Here is a 16,927-nt window from a genome sequence, read left to right as displayed (position 1 = left end):
TCCCCCTTTTCCCGGACGCACTTGCTTCACATGGCTCTGTTCTCATTTCCCCTAGGGTAGATTTTTGTTAACGTTAATGCAAACGCCAGAGATTCAGTGGGTACAAGGGGCTCATGCCCCACATCTGTCTGTTGACTGCTCCAGCCCCTTTCCTGGGGGCAGCTTTCAGGGAACAGGAAGATTGGGGCTGGAAAAGGGAGTTTAATTGTTTTCTTCTCTGCAGTGCCTGCTCCATCGTCCCCTCCTCCCCCTCTTGTCCCCGCAGGAGGGGAGGGGTTGAGACTGGAGCAGCCCCTGCAGGCGGCATGTGGTGAGAAAGAGGAAGGAGGTGTCTGGACAGGAGAAGAGAGTAATTGTTTTCTGTTCTGCTGTGCTTTTTTTTTTTTCATCCCCTCCCGTCTTTCAACAGAGGGGAGGAACTGGGGACCAGACTCATCCACAACCTTTGATCTCAGGATTCTGGACTCAGCTGAGGGCAAAGCGTGGGTGGAGGAAAGAAATATTCAGAGAACTGTAAGTGATCGACATGGAAGAAAAGTGAAAGGGGGTGAGTGAAGAGTGGGTGAATGTTTGTGGTGTGAAAGGATGACTGATGAGGAGGAAGTGAATAGTGGAATGAGAGCAGGATTAATGTTGGGGGATGTGAGGAAGGAGTGGTCTAAAAGGGGGTGAATACTGGGGAAGTGAGGAGCTGGTTGAATTCTCCTGGGAGTATGAGGAAAGGTGGTGAATTCTGGGGGGGAGCAGGATAAGGGAAGGTGAATGTGGCTTCCTCCCCCCCCCCCCATCTCCCTGAAATTAGTGCAAACTTGAACTGTCTGAGGTGATTAGAGAGAGTCAGTATATGGGGTTCATGAAAACCATGTGGGAGGAGGGGATGCATATGAGGAAGTGCAGGGGTACAGTATCTGGGGAAGGGGTGAAAATTGCTGGAAGGGCATAGACTGTATCAAAGAACTCCAGAGGTGGTGATGGGGTGATGAGAGCCAGAGATGGGGTGGGTCAGATATGGTGATGATGTTGATGGAGGTGTATCTGAGCCAGAGAATGAGGTGGAGAAGTGGAGAATGGTAACGAAAAAGCTAGAGATGGTGATGGGGGGGGGGGGGGGGGGTGGAAAAGGAAAGCTAGAAGTGTGATGGAGTGGGGAAGGGGTTGTGAGAGGTAGTGAGTAATTGGGAGGAGGAAGTATGAGAGAGGGAAGTGATGTGGGATTGGTGTGTGAGAGTCATAAGGGGTGAAGGGTGAGTGTGTGTGATAGAAAGTCAGAGAGGACATTGAATGGGGGAGGAGAGAGTATGCAAGGGCAGGACTGAAGTGAAAGTGAATAAGAGAGTGTGTGGTGATAAGAATGAAAGAGGATAATTGAGGGCCGTGGGAGTCAAAGTGGGGATAAAGACTCCATGAGAGAGACAAACTGGAGGGGATGAGTGAACATGATGGGGAGTGATGAGAGAGGGGAGGCTCTCAGGAGAGAAGGGGAGAGTTGGGTAAGTGAAGTATGGGGCAGGGAGAACTGGAGAGTGATAGATGAAGGATAGAAGATAAATGAGGGTGAAGAAGAGATGAGATCCAGTTGTGACAGGGTAAAGGGAGTGAAGTGATTGTGATGTAAGGGAAAGATTTAGAGGCAGAGAAGAGAGATGTGGAGGAAAATTACATTAAAGGGAAAGATAGTAGTGATTGCATTAATTTGCTCACCACAGACTACAGGCCAGCAAGTCTGACCTCGTTGGTGAGAAAATTAATGGAACTGCTGCTATGACAGAGGATAGTGCAGTTTCTGGAATCCAGTGGATTACAAGATCTGAAGCAGCATGGTTTTACCAGAAATAGGTCTTGTCAGATGAATCTGATCAATTTCTTTTCTTTGGATTTCAGTAAGGCTTTTGACACGGTTTCACGTAGTTGACTTATAAATTCAGTGCCCTTGGTATGGGAACTAAAGTGACTGACTGGATTAGAAATTAGTTGAGTGGTAGATTACAAAAGGTAGTGATGTGTGGAGCTCACTCAGAGGAGAGAGATGCTACTAGCAGTGTGCCGCACGGCTTCGTCTTTGGAATGGTTCATTTCATGATTTTCATGAACATTATGGAAGGATTATTGGGAAAAGTTTGTCTTTTTGCCGATGATGCCAAAATTTGCAATAGAGTAGACAACCAGAAAGACATGAGAAGAAATCTAATGAAGCTCGAGGAATGGTCTAGGGCAGTGATGGCGAACTCCCTTTCTTGGATGCCACAAACAGGCCAGGTTTTCAGGCTATCCACAATGAATATGGAGCAGCCCAAGTCCTGGCACTCTTCTTCCCTGTTGGGGCCTGGCCTTCTTACCAGCGGCTTTTCCTTGGAGCGGCCCCAGTCCCTGCACTCTTCTTCCTTGTCGGGGCCTGGCCTTCCTCCCAGCAGCTCTTCTTCGCAGCGGCCTCAAGTCCCCGCACTCTTCTTCCTTGTTGGGGTGGCGGAGCCTGGCCTCCCCTCTAGCGGCCCTTCCTTGCAGCGACCCGAATCCCGGCACACTTTTTTCTTGTTGGGGCCTGGCCTTCCTCCCAGCAGCACTTCCTTGCAGCGGCCTCGAGTCCCAGCACTTTTCTTCGTTGGTGGGACCTCACTTCCAGGGGGGAGTACTGAAACTACTGCTTCTGGGCCTCTTCCCTACTTTTTTGCAGCCTCACCACCTATCTTGATGGAGGGCAGGCAGGGCTGAGGAAGATAGTGGTCTCTTGCAGCCTGCACTAACAGCCACTCGGCGCCACCGCGGAGTCGAGACCACGTGACCGGCCAGACCATCCCACCGGCCGAAGCCCGATCCCCCAGTAGGCCAATCCGCCCCTGGGATGGGAATAAATAAAAAAGCTTGGGGGTAACCTGCACGGAGCGGCAGTTACTACCTTGGGAAGCTTGCTGGGCAGACTAGATGGATCATTTTGGTCTTTTTCTGCCGCCATTACTATGTTACAATAAATACACTGAGATGATTTACCCAAAAGAATCAGTTTGGAAGGTACCCATGAACCAGATCTTACTTAAATCATACTATAAGCTTATATCGTTATTTCCTGATATCCAGCTGTCTCTAGCTTGGCAAAAATCCACAGCTGGTACAATTTCTAGGCAGCAGAAGCTCTGTTTAGCATTCATAATTATTATTACTCCATTTTAGCATTGTGACAAGAGCAGGACAGTAAAAATCTGTTTGTTTTATATCGAGGTCAGAGTTTCTCCTCCCTGCAGGACAACTGCACCACAAACATTTCCAGGAATGTCTCATCCCAGGGGAATAGTTCATGTTTGGACTATGTCAGAGCAGACATAATTCTTATTTTGATATTTTTTAAGGGGCTATTTGAAAATATAAACAGCAGAGAGTAATTCTACATACGATTTTTATTGTAATGGGTAAATTACAGGTCACAGGGCTTTCTTGTGGATTTTTTTTTAATGCAGTACGTTCCTCTTTCTGATGCAAGCAAAATTACAAAGAACAGCACCTTGTACTTGTAAAGCAAGTCACACTGTTTGTGGCTTTGTCTCCAATTGCTTCAGTGGAACTATGGAAGAAAAAAAATCCTTTTGGCAGACACTTCTAGGCTGAAATCTGCTGTTGTTCTGGCTGCCCAGATTCAAGAAAGGGGCTTTGAGCAAAGAAGCATCTTAAGAGTTAGAAGTAAGCTCTGGGGTCTAATGTTGAAAATACTTGGGCAAAGAGAGGCTCCCCGGCAGAGATTAAGGAGAGGCTTCCTGCAGCTGAGATGTTGGCAGTAGAGGAGGACCGGAAGGCTCATCTGCATAGTGCTCCCAGCATCCCCCGTGGTTTAAGAGGATTGGAAAGTATAGTTTTCAGAAATTTTGGGGCTTATAAAAGTTTGGTGAAAGGTGAAATTAAGGGATATATTCTTTAGAGTTTGTATTTTCTGAAGTAATAAGCAAGCCAGAGATAGTTAATTCTAGTGTCTGTCTTTCCCACCCACTCAACCCCTGATTTTTAGGCACAAGACACTTTCTCATTAAAAATCAATCAGGGTCTTATCCAAAACATAATATTGTACCAGCCCTTTAATTTATCCCCTTGTAGGACACTAGCTGATTAATTACTAAATTCACCTGTAAATTCAAAGTACTCTCATTCCAACTCCCTTAGTATCCTAAACTTAACTAGGAACTCAATAATACTAAGATGAAGGCAGCAGTCCAGCAGCAAGAGGGGGGCTTTCCAGTCTTTTGCATTGAGTGTCACATGTATGATTTTTTACCCGCCGGTGAGAGATTGTATGTGTGGACTCGGTGCAAAGAGCTCCTGGCTCTCAGGGAACAAGTCCGATCTCTGGAGGCTAGAGTAGCAGACTTGGAGGAGCTGAGGAAGACAGAGAGGTACATTAATGAGACCTTCAGGGACATAGTAGCCAAGTCCCAAATCCATTCTGGCAGCCCCAGTGCTGCCTTGGATCAGAAAGGTCTCCCAGTAGGAGAACATCACCCTGGTGTAGCAGGAAGTGATCCTGTAGCAAGGACCTGCTCTCCAGGTGATGTATTGTCCTCTCGCACTGAGGACAAATCTCCCAGGGCTACTGCCCAGGAGGGAAGGGTTAGGTCGGCCGTCATAGTTGGTGATTCGATTATTAACTTATTGCTCCTCCCCCTCCCCTACCAACCCCCACCCTCCTGAACCCTCTCCTATACTTTCCTATAAGTAACCCTCCTATACTTCCCTATAAGTAACCCACCTGAACCCTCTCCTATACTTTCCTATAAGTAACCCACTTAAATTTGTATTCTTTCCTGTAAATAGCACGTTACAGCCTCAACTCTTGTAAATAATCTGCCTAAACTTGTATATATTCCTCTAAATAGCTCGTTACAGTTTTAATGCTTTAATTTCTATGCCCCCTGCTCTATGTATAATCCTCCTTGTTTTCCCCTCCCTGTTGATTGTAATTTCTGCCTTTAGTTACAATGTGAACCGGTATGATGTTTGCATACTAATACCGGTATATAAAAGTTTTCAAATAAACAAATAAATTAGGAATGTAGATAGCAGGGTGGCTGGTGGACGTGAGGACCGCCTGGTAACTTGCCTGCCTGGTGCGAAGGTGGCAGACCTCACGCGTCACCTAGATAGGATTATAGACAGTGCTGGGGAGGAGCCGGCTGTCATGGTACATGTGGGCACCAATGACATAGGAAAATGTGGGAGAGAGGTTCTGGAAGCCAAATTTAGGATTTTAGGTAGGAAGCTGAAATCCAGAACCTCCAGGGTGGCATTCTCTGAAATGCTTCCTGTTCCATGTGCAGGTCCCCAGAGGCAGGCAGAGCTCCAGAGTTTCAATGCGTGGATGAGATGATGGTGCAGGGAAGAGGGATTCAGCTTTGTAAGGAAACTTTTGGGGAAAGGGGAGACTTTTCTGAAAGAATGGGCTCCACCTTAACCAGAGTGGAACCAAGCTGCTGGCACTAACTTTCAAAAAGGAGATAGAGCAGCTTTTAAACTAGAACAAGGGGGAAAGTGGACAGTCACTCAGCAGTGCATGGTTCTGAGAAATGTATCCTTGAAGGATACTAATGAAACAGGAGAGGTAGGGCATCCCAACAGAGAGGTTCCATTAAACGAAAACATAGTTCATATGCCTATATGTAAAAAATCACCAAAGCTAATAATTTCTGAATTACCCCAAACAACTGAAAAGCAGGTTGTTAAAATAAGCAAAAACCACACTTTGAAATGTCTGTATGCCAATGCCAGAAGTCTAAGAAGTAAGATGGGAGAGTTAGAGTGTATAGTAGCAAATGATGAGATTGACATAATTGGCATCACAGAGACTTGGTGGAAGGAGGATAACCAATGGGACAGAACTATATCAGGGTACAAATTATATCGCAATGATAGGGAGGATCAATTTGGTGGGAGTGTGGCACTTTATGTCCGGGAGGGTATAGAGACCAACAGCATAAAGATCATACAAGAGAATAAATGCTCAGTAGAATCTATATGGGTAGAAATCCCATGTGTGTTGGGTAAGAGTATAGTGATAGGTGTATACTACCGTCCACCTGGACAAAATGGTCAGACAGATGATGAAATGCTAAGAGAAATCAGGGAAACTAATCAATTTGGCAGTGCAATAATAATGGGAGATTTCAATTACCCCAATATTGACTGGGTAAATGTAACATCAGGACTTGCTAGAGACATAAAGTTCCTGGATGTAATAAATGATTGCTTCATGGAGCAATTGGTTCAGGAACCAACAAGAGAGGGAGCTATTTTAGATTTAATTCTTATTGGAACACAAGATTTGGTGAGAGAAGTAACGGTGGTGGGGACACTTGGCAACAGTGATCATAACATGATCAAATTTAAACTAATAACTGGAAGAGGGACAATAAGTAAATCTGCAGCTCTAACACTAAATTTTAAAAAGGGAAACTTTGATAAAATGAGGAAAATAGTTAGAAAAAAACTGAAAGGTGCAGCTGCAAAGGTTAAAAGTGTTCAACAGGCTTGGACATTGTTTAAAAATACAATCCTAGAGGCGCAGTCCATATGTATTCCGCATATTAAGAAAGGTGGAAGGAAGGCAAAACGATTACCGTCATGGTTAAAAGGTGAGGTGAAAGAGGCTATTTTAGCCAAAAAAACATCCTTCAAAAATTGGAAGAAGGATCCATCTGAAGAAAATAGGATAAAACATAAGCATTGTCAAGGTAAGTGTAAAACATTGATAAGACAGGCGAAGAAAGAATTTTAAATGAAGTTGGCCATAGAGGCAAAAACTCATAATAAAAACTTTTTAAAATATATCCAAAGCAAGAAACCTGTGAGGGAGTCGGTTGGACCATTAGATGACAGAGGGGTTAAAGGGGCTCTTAGGGAAGATAAGGCCATTGCAGAAAGACTAAATGAATTCTTTGCCTCCATGTTTACTAATGAGGATGTTGGGGAGATACCAGTTCCAGAGATGGTTTTCAGGGGTGACGAGTCAGATGAACTGAATGAAATCACTGTGAACCTGGAAGATGTAGTAGGCCAGATTGACAAACTAAAGAGTAGCAAATCACCTGGACCGGATGGTATGCATCCTAGGGTTCTGAAGGAACTCAAAAATGAAATATCTGATCTATTAGTTAAAATTTGTAACCTATCATTAAAATCATCCATTGTACCTGAAGACTGGAGAGTGGCCAATGTAACACCAATATTTAAAAAAGGCTCCAGGGGCGATCCGGGTAACTATAGACCAGTGAGCCTGACTTCAGTGCCGGGAAAAATAGTGGAAACTATTCTCAAGATCAAAATCGTAGAGCATATAGAAAGACATGATTTAATGGGACACAGTCAACATGGATTTACCCAAGGGAAGTCTTGCCTAACAAATCTGCTTCATTTTTTTGAAGGGGTCAATAAACATGTGGATAAAGGTGAACCGGTAGATGTAGTGTATTTGGATTTTCAGAAGGCATTTGACAAAGTCCCTCATGAGAGGCTTCTACGAAAACTCAAAAGTCATGGGATAGGAGGCGATTCCTTTCTTGGATTACAAACTGGTTAAAAGACAGGAAACAGAGAGTAGGATTAAATGGTCAATTTTCTCAGAGAAAAGGGTAAACAGTGGAGTGTCTCAGGGATCTGTACTTGGACCGGTGCTTTTCAATATACATATAAATGATCTGGAAAGGAATACGACGAGTGAGGTTATCAAATTTGCGGATGATACAAAATTATTCAGAGTAGTTCAATCACAAACAGTCTGTGATACATTACAGGAGGACCTTGCAAGACTGGAAGATTGGGCATCCAAATGACAGATGAAATTTAATGTGGACAAGTGCAAGGTGTTGCATATAGGGAAAAATAACCCTTGCTGTAGTTACACGATGTTAGGTTCCATATTAGGAGCTACCACCCAGGAAAAAGATCTAGGCATCATAGTGGATAATTCTTTAAAATTGTCGGCTCAGTGTGCTGCAGCAGTCAAAAAAGCAAACAGAATGTTAGGAATTATTAGGAAGGGAATGGTTAATAGAACGGAAAATGTCATAATGCCTCTGTATCGCTCCATGGTGAGACCGCACCTTGAATACTGTGTACAATTCTGGTCGCCGCATCTCAAAAAAGATATAATTGCGATGGAGAAGGTGCAGAGAAGGGCTACCAAAATGATAAGGGGAATGGAACAGCTCCCCTATGAGGAAAGACTAAAGAGGTTAGGACTTTTCAGCTTGGAGAAGAGACGGCTGAGGGGGGATATAATAGAGGTCTTTAAGATCATGAGAGGTCTTGAACGAGTAGATGTGACTCGGTTATTTACACTTTCGAATAATAGAAGGACTAGGGGGCATTCCATGAAGTTAGCAAGTAGCACATTTAAGACTTATCATAGAAAATTCTTTTTCACTCAACGCACAATAAAGCTCTGGAATTTGTTGCCAGAGGATGTTGTTAGTGCAGTTAGTGTAGTTGGGTTCAAAAAAGGTTTGGATAAGTTCTTGGAGGAGAAGTCCATTAATGGCTATTAATCAATTTTACTTAGGGAATAGCCACTGCTATTAATTGCATCAGTAGCATGGGTTCTTCTTAGTGTTTGGGTAATTGCCAGGTTCTTGTGGCCTGGTTTTGGCCTCTGTTGGAAACAGGATGCTGGGCTTGATGGACCCTTGGTCTGACCCAGCATGGCAATTTCTTATGTTCTTATGTGAAGAGAGAGGGTGTTTCCTGCCACCACGGTGATGAGGGAAGGAGGGAGGTCAATTGCATAACAAAGGCAGGCCCCTGTAGCCACGGCTGTGGGGAGGGGAGACAAAGGTGGGGACGCAGCTCCAGGTGCACAAAAAGCAAACGTAAAGAAGTGAGCAGAGAGGCTTCCGTTCTGCTAAATGAATTGCTGCGTGCCTTATAGTGATCGCAGCGGCTCTGTAGGCATGGGGCCCGCTGCCATCAACACCAGTCACGTGACTGACCTGACCGGCCCACCGGGGCATGCCCTAAGCCCCGATAGGACAATCCACCCCTGTGCGAGCCTTTGATAAGAAAATGACAGTAGGAATCAACTGGCTGGTCCAGTGCGGTTGGTGTCGTTTTTAAAAACTGGCCCTCAGCAGTCCAGCAGGACCTCAGTAATACTAGTGCGCTATGATTTAACAAGATCATTCTCAAGGGGGCTGATTGTGATTATTGAATTTTATTATCGGGCAGAAACAGTATGAGTCTACGCCTCTGTTTACAACAAATGCTTCTGGGTTCTTTTCCCAACAGAGAAGAAAGACAAAAGTTTGCATGATAGGCAAATGTAGCTCGTGCATATTTATTGTGGATATCCTGAAAACCCGACAGGCTGTGGGGGCCTCAGGACAAGTTTGGGAAGCCCAGCAGTTAAGGAGTAAGGGATTTGTCAGGTGGAAGGGAAGCTGGGCCTTGTAACCTTGAAATTGACCCAGATCTGGGGAAGGAAGTCCCAGAGCAGAGCTGTGGTCCACCATGGATGCTCTGCCTGCACATCTGTTCCCAGCAGGGCTTCGTTTTGTCTTACCATCTGAAGGTGCTCAGAAGAGTGAAGTCATCTGTGCTGGGGCTGTTACTGAGATTCCAGTTGATTATCTTTTTTTTTTTTCCTTTCAAATTTAAAGAGCAGCTTTTAAACTAGAACAAAGGGGAAAGCGGAAAGTCGCTCAGCAGCGCATGGTTCGGAGGGAGGTATCTTCAAATGATACTAATGATGCATTAGAATTAGGGCATCCCGTCAGTGAGGTTCCAATAATAAGAAAAGTAGTTCAAGTGCCTGCAATTAAAAACTCACCTGAGCTAAAAAATTCAAATTTATCCCTATCAATTATTTATTTATTTATTTATTTATTTTGTGCTTTTCTATACCGGCATTCACGGTTGGTCGTATCATGCTGGTTTACATTGAACAAGGTGTGAACAATAATAGTATAACATACAAAACTATAACATGAGCATATACATTACAAAACTATAACAAGTGCAAAGAAAAGATGAAGTTACAATAAAACAGGGATGATTCGAACTGGGAGAAGAAGAAGAAGATGATAGCAGTTTAACATAGGTGGTGGAAAGTCTGGCTCAGTTTGAAGGAGGACAAATCAGTAAGGGTCCGGAAAGGCTTGCTTGAACAACCATGTTTTAAGTCTTTTTCTGAAAGTGAGAAGGCAAGGTTCCTGTCGTAATTCTAGGGGGATGGAGTTCCATAGTGGGGGTCCTGCTGTGGAAAAGGCCCGATCTCTCAATGTTATATGTTGGGTGGCTTTGGCGTGTGGTACTTGTAGATATTCTCTGTACGCTTCTCTAATGGGTCTGGAGGAGGAGTGTTTTATGAGAGTTATTTGTAGATGGAGTGGAGCAAGTCCATGAATAGATTTGTAGATTGTGGTGAGGGACTTATGGATTATTCTGTAGTGGATTGCAACCAATGCAGGTCTTTGAGGACGGGAGTAATGTGGTCTCTTCTTCTCTTGTTTGTTAATATTCTGGCTGCAGTGTTCTGGATCATTTGGAGAGGTTTAGTATGAGATGATGGGAGACCTAGTAAGATAGCGTTACAGTAGTCTATCTTAGCGAATATTATTGCTTGCAGAACTGTTCTATAATCATGAAAATGAAAGAGGGGCTTTATTCTTTTTAATCCATGTAGTTTGTGGAAACAGTCTTTAGTTGTTTGGTTAATAAATGATTTTAGGTTTAGCCAGTTATCTATAATAACTCCTAGGTCTCTTACTTTTGAGATTTGAAAGTTGGCTGGCGGGTTCATAGTGATGTTGCTGTTTTCTGGAGAGATGAGCAGGAATTCGCTTTTTGATGAATTTAGAATTAAGTTTAAGCTGGAGAGTAGGCCGTTGATTTCTTGAAAACAGTTTTCCCAGAATTCTAGAGTTTTAGTGATGGATTCTTTGAGGGGGATCACGATCTGGACATCGTCGGCATATAGGAAGTGTTTTAGGTTCAATTTGTTTAACAGCTGGCAAAGCGGGAGAAGGTAGATGTTGAAAAGTGTGGGTGAGAGTGAGGAGCCTGCGGAACTCCTAGTGAGGAAGGGTACCGGTGGGATTCTTTGTTATGGATTCTAACCTTGAACCCTCTATTCTCTAGGAATGTCTTGAACCAGGTTAGTGCTGTTCCTGTAATGCCGATGTTCACCAGCGGGTTTAGTAGTTTGGCGTGGTTTACGGTGTCGAATGCTGCCGAGAGGTCCAGTAAGATCAATAGGAAGGCCTGTCCTTTGTCGAGGCCCATGGTGAGGTAGTCTGTCAAGGAGATGAGTAGGGATTCAGTACTTGAAGCTTTTCTGAATCCGTATTGAGTAGGGAAAAGAATTTTGTGTTCTTCAATGTAGTCCAATAGTTGTGTGTTAACTAATTTCTCCATAACCTTGGCAATGAATGGAAGGTTGGAGATTGGACGGTAGCTGTTGGGATCTTTGGGATCCAGGTTAGGTTTCTTGAGGAGTGGTTTGATGGATGCTAGTTTAAGGTCGTCTGGATAGAAACCCTGGGTAAATGAGCAGTTAATGATGTCCGCCAGGGTTTTGGCGATGGTGTCCGGGATTAGAAGTAGCAGTTTGGATGGGATTTGGTTGAAGGGATGTGATGAAGGTTTCATTTTCTTCAGAACTGTTTGGATCTCTGCGGATGTGATGAGTTCGAGGGAGTGGAGGGATATGTCATTGTTGTGGTGTCATATAGGTGCTGGCTGGAGAGCCAGCATTAGGCGTTAATTGTGATAGGAGGTTCGTGACTTTATTACTGAAGAAGAGGGCCAGCTCATCTGCTTTTGCTTGGGCTTGGTTAAGTGGTATGTCAGGCGCATTGGTTTGAGTTAGATTGGAGACGTATGCGAAAAGGGCTTTGGAGTCGAAGATAAGATCATGAATTTTATGTGCGTAGAAGTCCCTTTTTGTTTTTAATGTGGAGCTCTTGTATAAGTGGAGGGCAAGTTTGTATGCAGAAAGAATGGAGGGGGAAGGGGCTTTACGCCATTTACTTTCTTTCTGACGTAGACTGAGTTTGAGGTTTCTAAGTTCATTAGTAAACCATGGTTGGCTTTTGGACGCACGTTGTTTGAGTTTTTTTGCAACCAAGCAGAATGAAAATACAAACAAAAAACACACTGTGAAATGTTTGTATGCTAATGCCAGAAGTTTAAGAAGTAAAGTGGGAGAATTATAATGTATAGCAGTGAATGATGATATATACTTAACTGGCATCACAGAGACATGGTGGAAGGAGGACAACCAAGGGACAGTGCTATGTCATGCCATGGGACCCTTCCTTTGCTCGGCCTGCCATTTAAGAGCCGCAAAGCCTGGATTGGAATCCCTCCTGTGCCAGCAGTGCAAACAGAACCAGGGAGAACCAAATCAAGACCCTCTACAGCAAGGAGAGGGATCCGGTTCTACAGATGATGGCATCCCGGACCTAAGTATCTCCAACTCGGCGCCCCCACAGGAAAACTCCTCCGGGGCTACCTCTACAACCCCTCCTGGGATCAACATGGATCCAGGAACCTTCTCCTGGGTGGAATTTTTCAGAGGGCTGAAAACCTTTGTCCAGGCACAACCAGCCCCTGCTGTCCACTCTGCTGTCCACCCCTGGATGAGGTGCACATGAGGTCTGCGGTAGCATCGGTGAGGAAGGAGACCGCAGGCTCCTTTGCTTCTCTGGGCGTGGTTGCGTCTCTGATGAGGATCAAACAGGAATGTACCACTAAGGTGCAGCAGGAAGCAATTTGTAGCGTCATTGCTGATACATCAAAGGACTGCTTAAGGATGGCTTCCAGCCTTCTATCCTGGGCGTCCTTCAGTGCCGCTCCTCCCTCCACTGGGATTGAAGTGCGTTTTGAGACTGCACGGATCATAGCATCCACTTTGGGGAAATGTAGAAGTTCTTTAGCCGTGGGTTCCAGCAGGTATAGGGTTTCTAGAGCTCTCCTCCCTTTGAAAGTGACCTCTGGAGCATTCCATTCTAGGTTAGTCAGTTCCTTAATGGGCTCCAACATAGGAAAATAGCATGAGGCCTTACGGAGGTACATGCCTCACCTAGCCAAGAGCCTCTCTGGGGATCCAGATACCTCAGAGGATGAAACAGACTCCCTGGAAGAAGGAGAAATTCCCCCAGGGATGGAGCCATACTGGACCAAGCTCCAATTCTTCCACAAGGATGAATTACCAACCCTAGTGTCCCAGACTATGAAGACATGGGTCTTCCAGGCATGGAGTCCACGGCAGAACCGAAGAAGAATCCCCTGCTGGTGTACCTCCGTAAGGCCTCATGCTATTTCTCTATGTTGGAGCCCATTAAGGAACTGACTAACCTAGAATGGAATGCTCCAGAGGTCACTTTCAAAGGGAGGAGAGCTCTAGAAACCCTATACCTGCTGGAATCCACGGCTAAAGAATTTCTACATTTCCCCAAAGTGGATGCTATGATCCGTGCAGTCTCAAAATGCACTTCGATCCCAGTGGAGGGAGGAGCGGCACTGAAGGACGCCCAGGATAGAAGGCTGGAAGCCATCCTTAAGCAGTCCTTTGATGTATCAGCAAGACGCTACAAATTGCTTCCTGCTGCACCTTAGTGGTACATTCCTGTTTGATCCTCATCAGAGATGCAACCACGCCCGGAGAAGCGAAGGAGCCTGCGGTCTCCTTCCTCACCGATGCTACCGCAGACCTCATGTGCACCTCATCCAGGGGTGCCGCCACCGCAGTGGCAGCAAGAAGACAATTATGGCTCCGGAATTGGTCGGCTAACGCGACTTCCAAAGCGAACCTCACAAAAATGCCTTTTAAAGGATCCCTCCTGTTCAGGAGCAAACTGGAGAAATTAGCCAACAAATGGGGTGAATCTCCAGTCCCCAATTACCTGAAGACAGGAACAAAAGAACATATCAGCGCTCCTGCCCCAGAAGAACCAAGGGTAGAGGATCGCAGCGCTTTAAACCTTACAAGAATACACAGTCCCAAGCACATCGCCCTTCAGGAAGGTCTCAGTCCTTTCGGAACAGAGGAGCAAGCTCAGGGGCAGGCCCCGGACGTACCCCATAATGAGTAGACGCAGACCCATCCACAGGAAGAAGACATAGGGGCAGACTTACCCTATTCTACCACAGATGGGTCGAGATAACTTCAGACAAGTGGGTCCTAACTATCATTCGAGAGGGGTAATCGCTGGAATTCCAAAGCATTCCCCCAGGCAAATTTATGAAATCGCCGTGCCAATCCCACTCCAAGTGACTGGCAGTGGAAACCATGCTAGCAAGACTACTCATCCTGAAGGCAATAGCCCCAGTGCCCACGCTTCAACAAAATACTGGCCACTATTCCATCTATTATATCGTTCCCAAGAAAGAAGAAACATTCCGACCTATCCTGGACCTCAAGGCCATCAACCATTACCTTAAGCTTCCACACTTACGCATGGAAGCCCTACGCTCCGTTATAATGGCGGTACCACCGGGAGAATTCTTAACCTCCCTGGACCTGTCCGAAGCCCACTTTCACATCCCGGTCCATCAGAACCACCAGCACTTCCTGCAATTTGCGATACTGGGCCATCATTATCAATTCCGAGCGCTACCCTTTGGATTAGCTACCGCCCCCAGAACCTTTACCAAACTCATGGTGGTAGCGGCAGCAGCACTGAGGAAAGAAGGAATCCTGGTACATCCTTACTTGGACGATTGGCTGATCAGGGCAAAGTCTCCAGAGGAGAGTCGCCATGCGACCACCAGAGTCAAGAATCTACTACAAGAACTTGGGTGGGTCGTGAACACAACCAAGAGTTGCCTACAACCCTCCCAGTCACTAGAATACCTGGGAATCCAGTTCGATACCAAACAGAACAAGGTCTACCTTCCCCCTCCACGAAGAAGGAAACTAATGGATCAATTACAAAAGCTGTTGACCTTGGTCTGCCCCAAGGTATGGGACTACCTTAAAGTCCTCTGCCTCATGACATCAACTCTGGAAGTTGTACCGTGGGCAAGAGCCCATATGTGTCCGCTACAACGTTCCCTACTATCAAGATGGAATCCAGTATCCCAGAACTACTCAATTCGCCTCCAGCTACCGACAGAGGTTCGGGAACTGCTTCAATGGTGGCTACAGGAAGAAAACTAAGCAGAGGTGTAAACCTATCTGCTCCAAATTGGATCTTGCTCACCATGGACGCAAGCCTGCGAGGGTGGGGAGCCCACTGTCAGGAACTGACGGCCCAGGGACAATGGAACATGGAAGAGGCGGGATGGAACATAAACTGCCTGGAGGTGCAAGCGGTCAGACTAGCCTGCCTATGATTCATCCACAGACTCCGAGACGAGTCCATCAGATTCATGTTGGACAACGCAATGACCGTTGCTTACATCAATCGACAGGGAGGAACCAAGAGCCAGCAGGTGTCTCTAGAAATAGACCCCCTCATGGAGTGGGCAGAAATAAATCTACAAGATCTCAGCCTCTCACAGCGCAGGAAGAGACAACATCTCTGCGGATTATCTCAACAGAGAAAGCCTAGACCTGGGGGAGTGGTCACTGGTGGACACAGCCTTCTGGCTAATAGTAAATCGATGGGGTCTCCGAGCCATGGACCTACTAGCAACTTGTCGCAATGTCTGGGTCCTCAGATTCTTCAGCCGCAGACGAGAACCACAATCTCAGGGAATCAACGCTTTCATCCAGAACTGGCCAGAGGAAAGCCTTCTGTATGCCTTCCCACCCTGGCCGCTACTGGGCAGGGTCATCCACAAGATAGAACGCCACAGGGGACTAGTCCTACTAGTCGCCCCAGATTGGCCAAGAAGACTATGCTACGTGGACATGCGAAGACTATTGGCGGTGAATCCTCTGCGTCTACCACCATACAGGCACCTTCTTCAGCAGGGATCGATCTCCCACGAAGACCTGGCTCGATTCTCTCTTACGGTATGGCCCTTGAGAGGACTAGCCTAAAGAATCACAGCTACTCAAAAGCTGTGATTGACACCCTGCTTCAGGCACGCAAGTTCTCCACATCTCTGACTTACATATGGATCTGGAGAGTATTCGAAGCCTCCTCCGGAGGACAGGCAAGATTCCCACGATCCTAGAATTCCTACAGTACGGCATGCAGAAGGGGTTGTCCCTCAACTCCCTCAAGGTCCAAGTCGCAGCACTGGCCTGCTTCAGGTTCGACATGGATGGTATCAGACTATCAGCTCATCCTTATGTGTCTTGTTTCCTGAAAGGGGTCAGTCAACTTCGACCACCACTAAAGTGGCCAGTGCCTCCATGGAACCTCAACCTAGTATTATACTTCCTAGTAGGGGAGTCTTTCAGACCAACAAGCGCCCTGTCTTTATGTCTCCTGACCTTAAAGAAGTATTCCTGATCGCAATATGCGCAGCCCGGCACATCTCCGAACTTCAAGCATTAGTCTGCTGGGAACCGTTCCTCAGGTTCACCCCAGGCACCATACAGCTGCGTATGGTACCATCCTTCCTTCCAAAAGTGGTTTCCCAGTTCCATATGAACCAGACCATATCCTTACCATCACCAGATGGACACAGGGATTCGGAAGACTCTCGACTCCTTCGCAACCTGAATGTCGGCAGAATCCTAGTCCGATACCAGAAGAGATCAGAATCCTTGCGCAAAACTGACCACCTGTTCGTTCTTCACAGCGGGAAGAAACAAGAGGAAGCGGCATCGCGGGCCACCATAGCCCACTTGATCAAAGAAATTATTAATTCTGCCTACATAGAGGCAGGAAAACCATTACCTCTACAGATCAAGGCACATTCTACAAGGGCCCAGGCAGTCTTCTGGGCTGAAATCAGGCTGCTTTCACCAGCCGAGATCTGTCGGGCGGCAACATGGTCCTCCCTACACACCTTCTCCAGATTCTACCACCTGGATGTTCAGGCAAGGGAGGACACAGCCATT

At 46.0% G+C, this 16,927-nt stretch overlaps 1 long non-coding RNA gene across 1 annotated transcript in view; it reads left to right on the top strand.

Moving 5' to 3' along the window:
• Window positions 1-46: 46 nt before the first annotated feature.
• Window positions 47-16,927, top strand: part of LOC115095438 — a 54,588-nt gene continuing 37,707 nt past the window's right edge. Inside the window, exon 1 of the long non-coding RNA XR_003857770.1 lies at window positions 47-96. This is a non-coding gene — a long non-coding RNA (uncharacterized LOC115095438). The remainder of the gene's footprint in view (window positions 97-16,927) is intronic.

This window comes from Rhinatrema bivittatum, chromosome 1 (genome assembly GCF_901001135.1).
Source record: "Rhinatrema bivittatum chromosome 1, aRhiBiv1.1, whole genome shotgun sequence".
NCBI classification, from domain to species: Eukaryota; Metazoa; Chordata; class Amphibia; order Gymnophiona; family Rhinatrematidae; genus Rhinatrema; species Rhinatrema bivittatum.
This window is presented reverse-complemented; position numbering and strand designations above follow the sequence as displayed.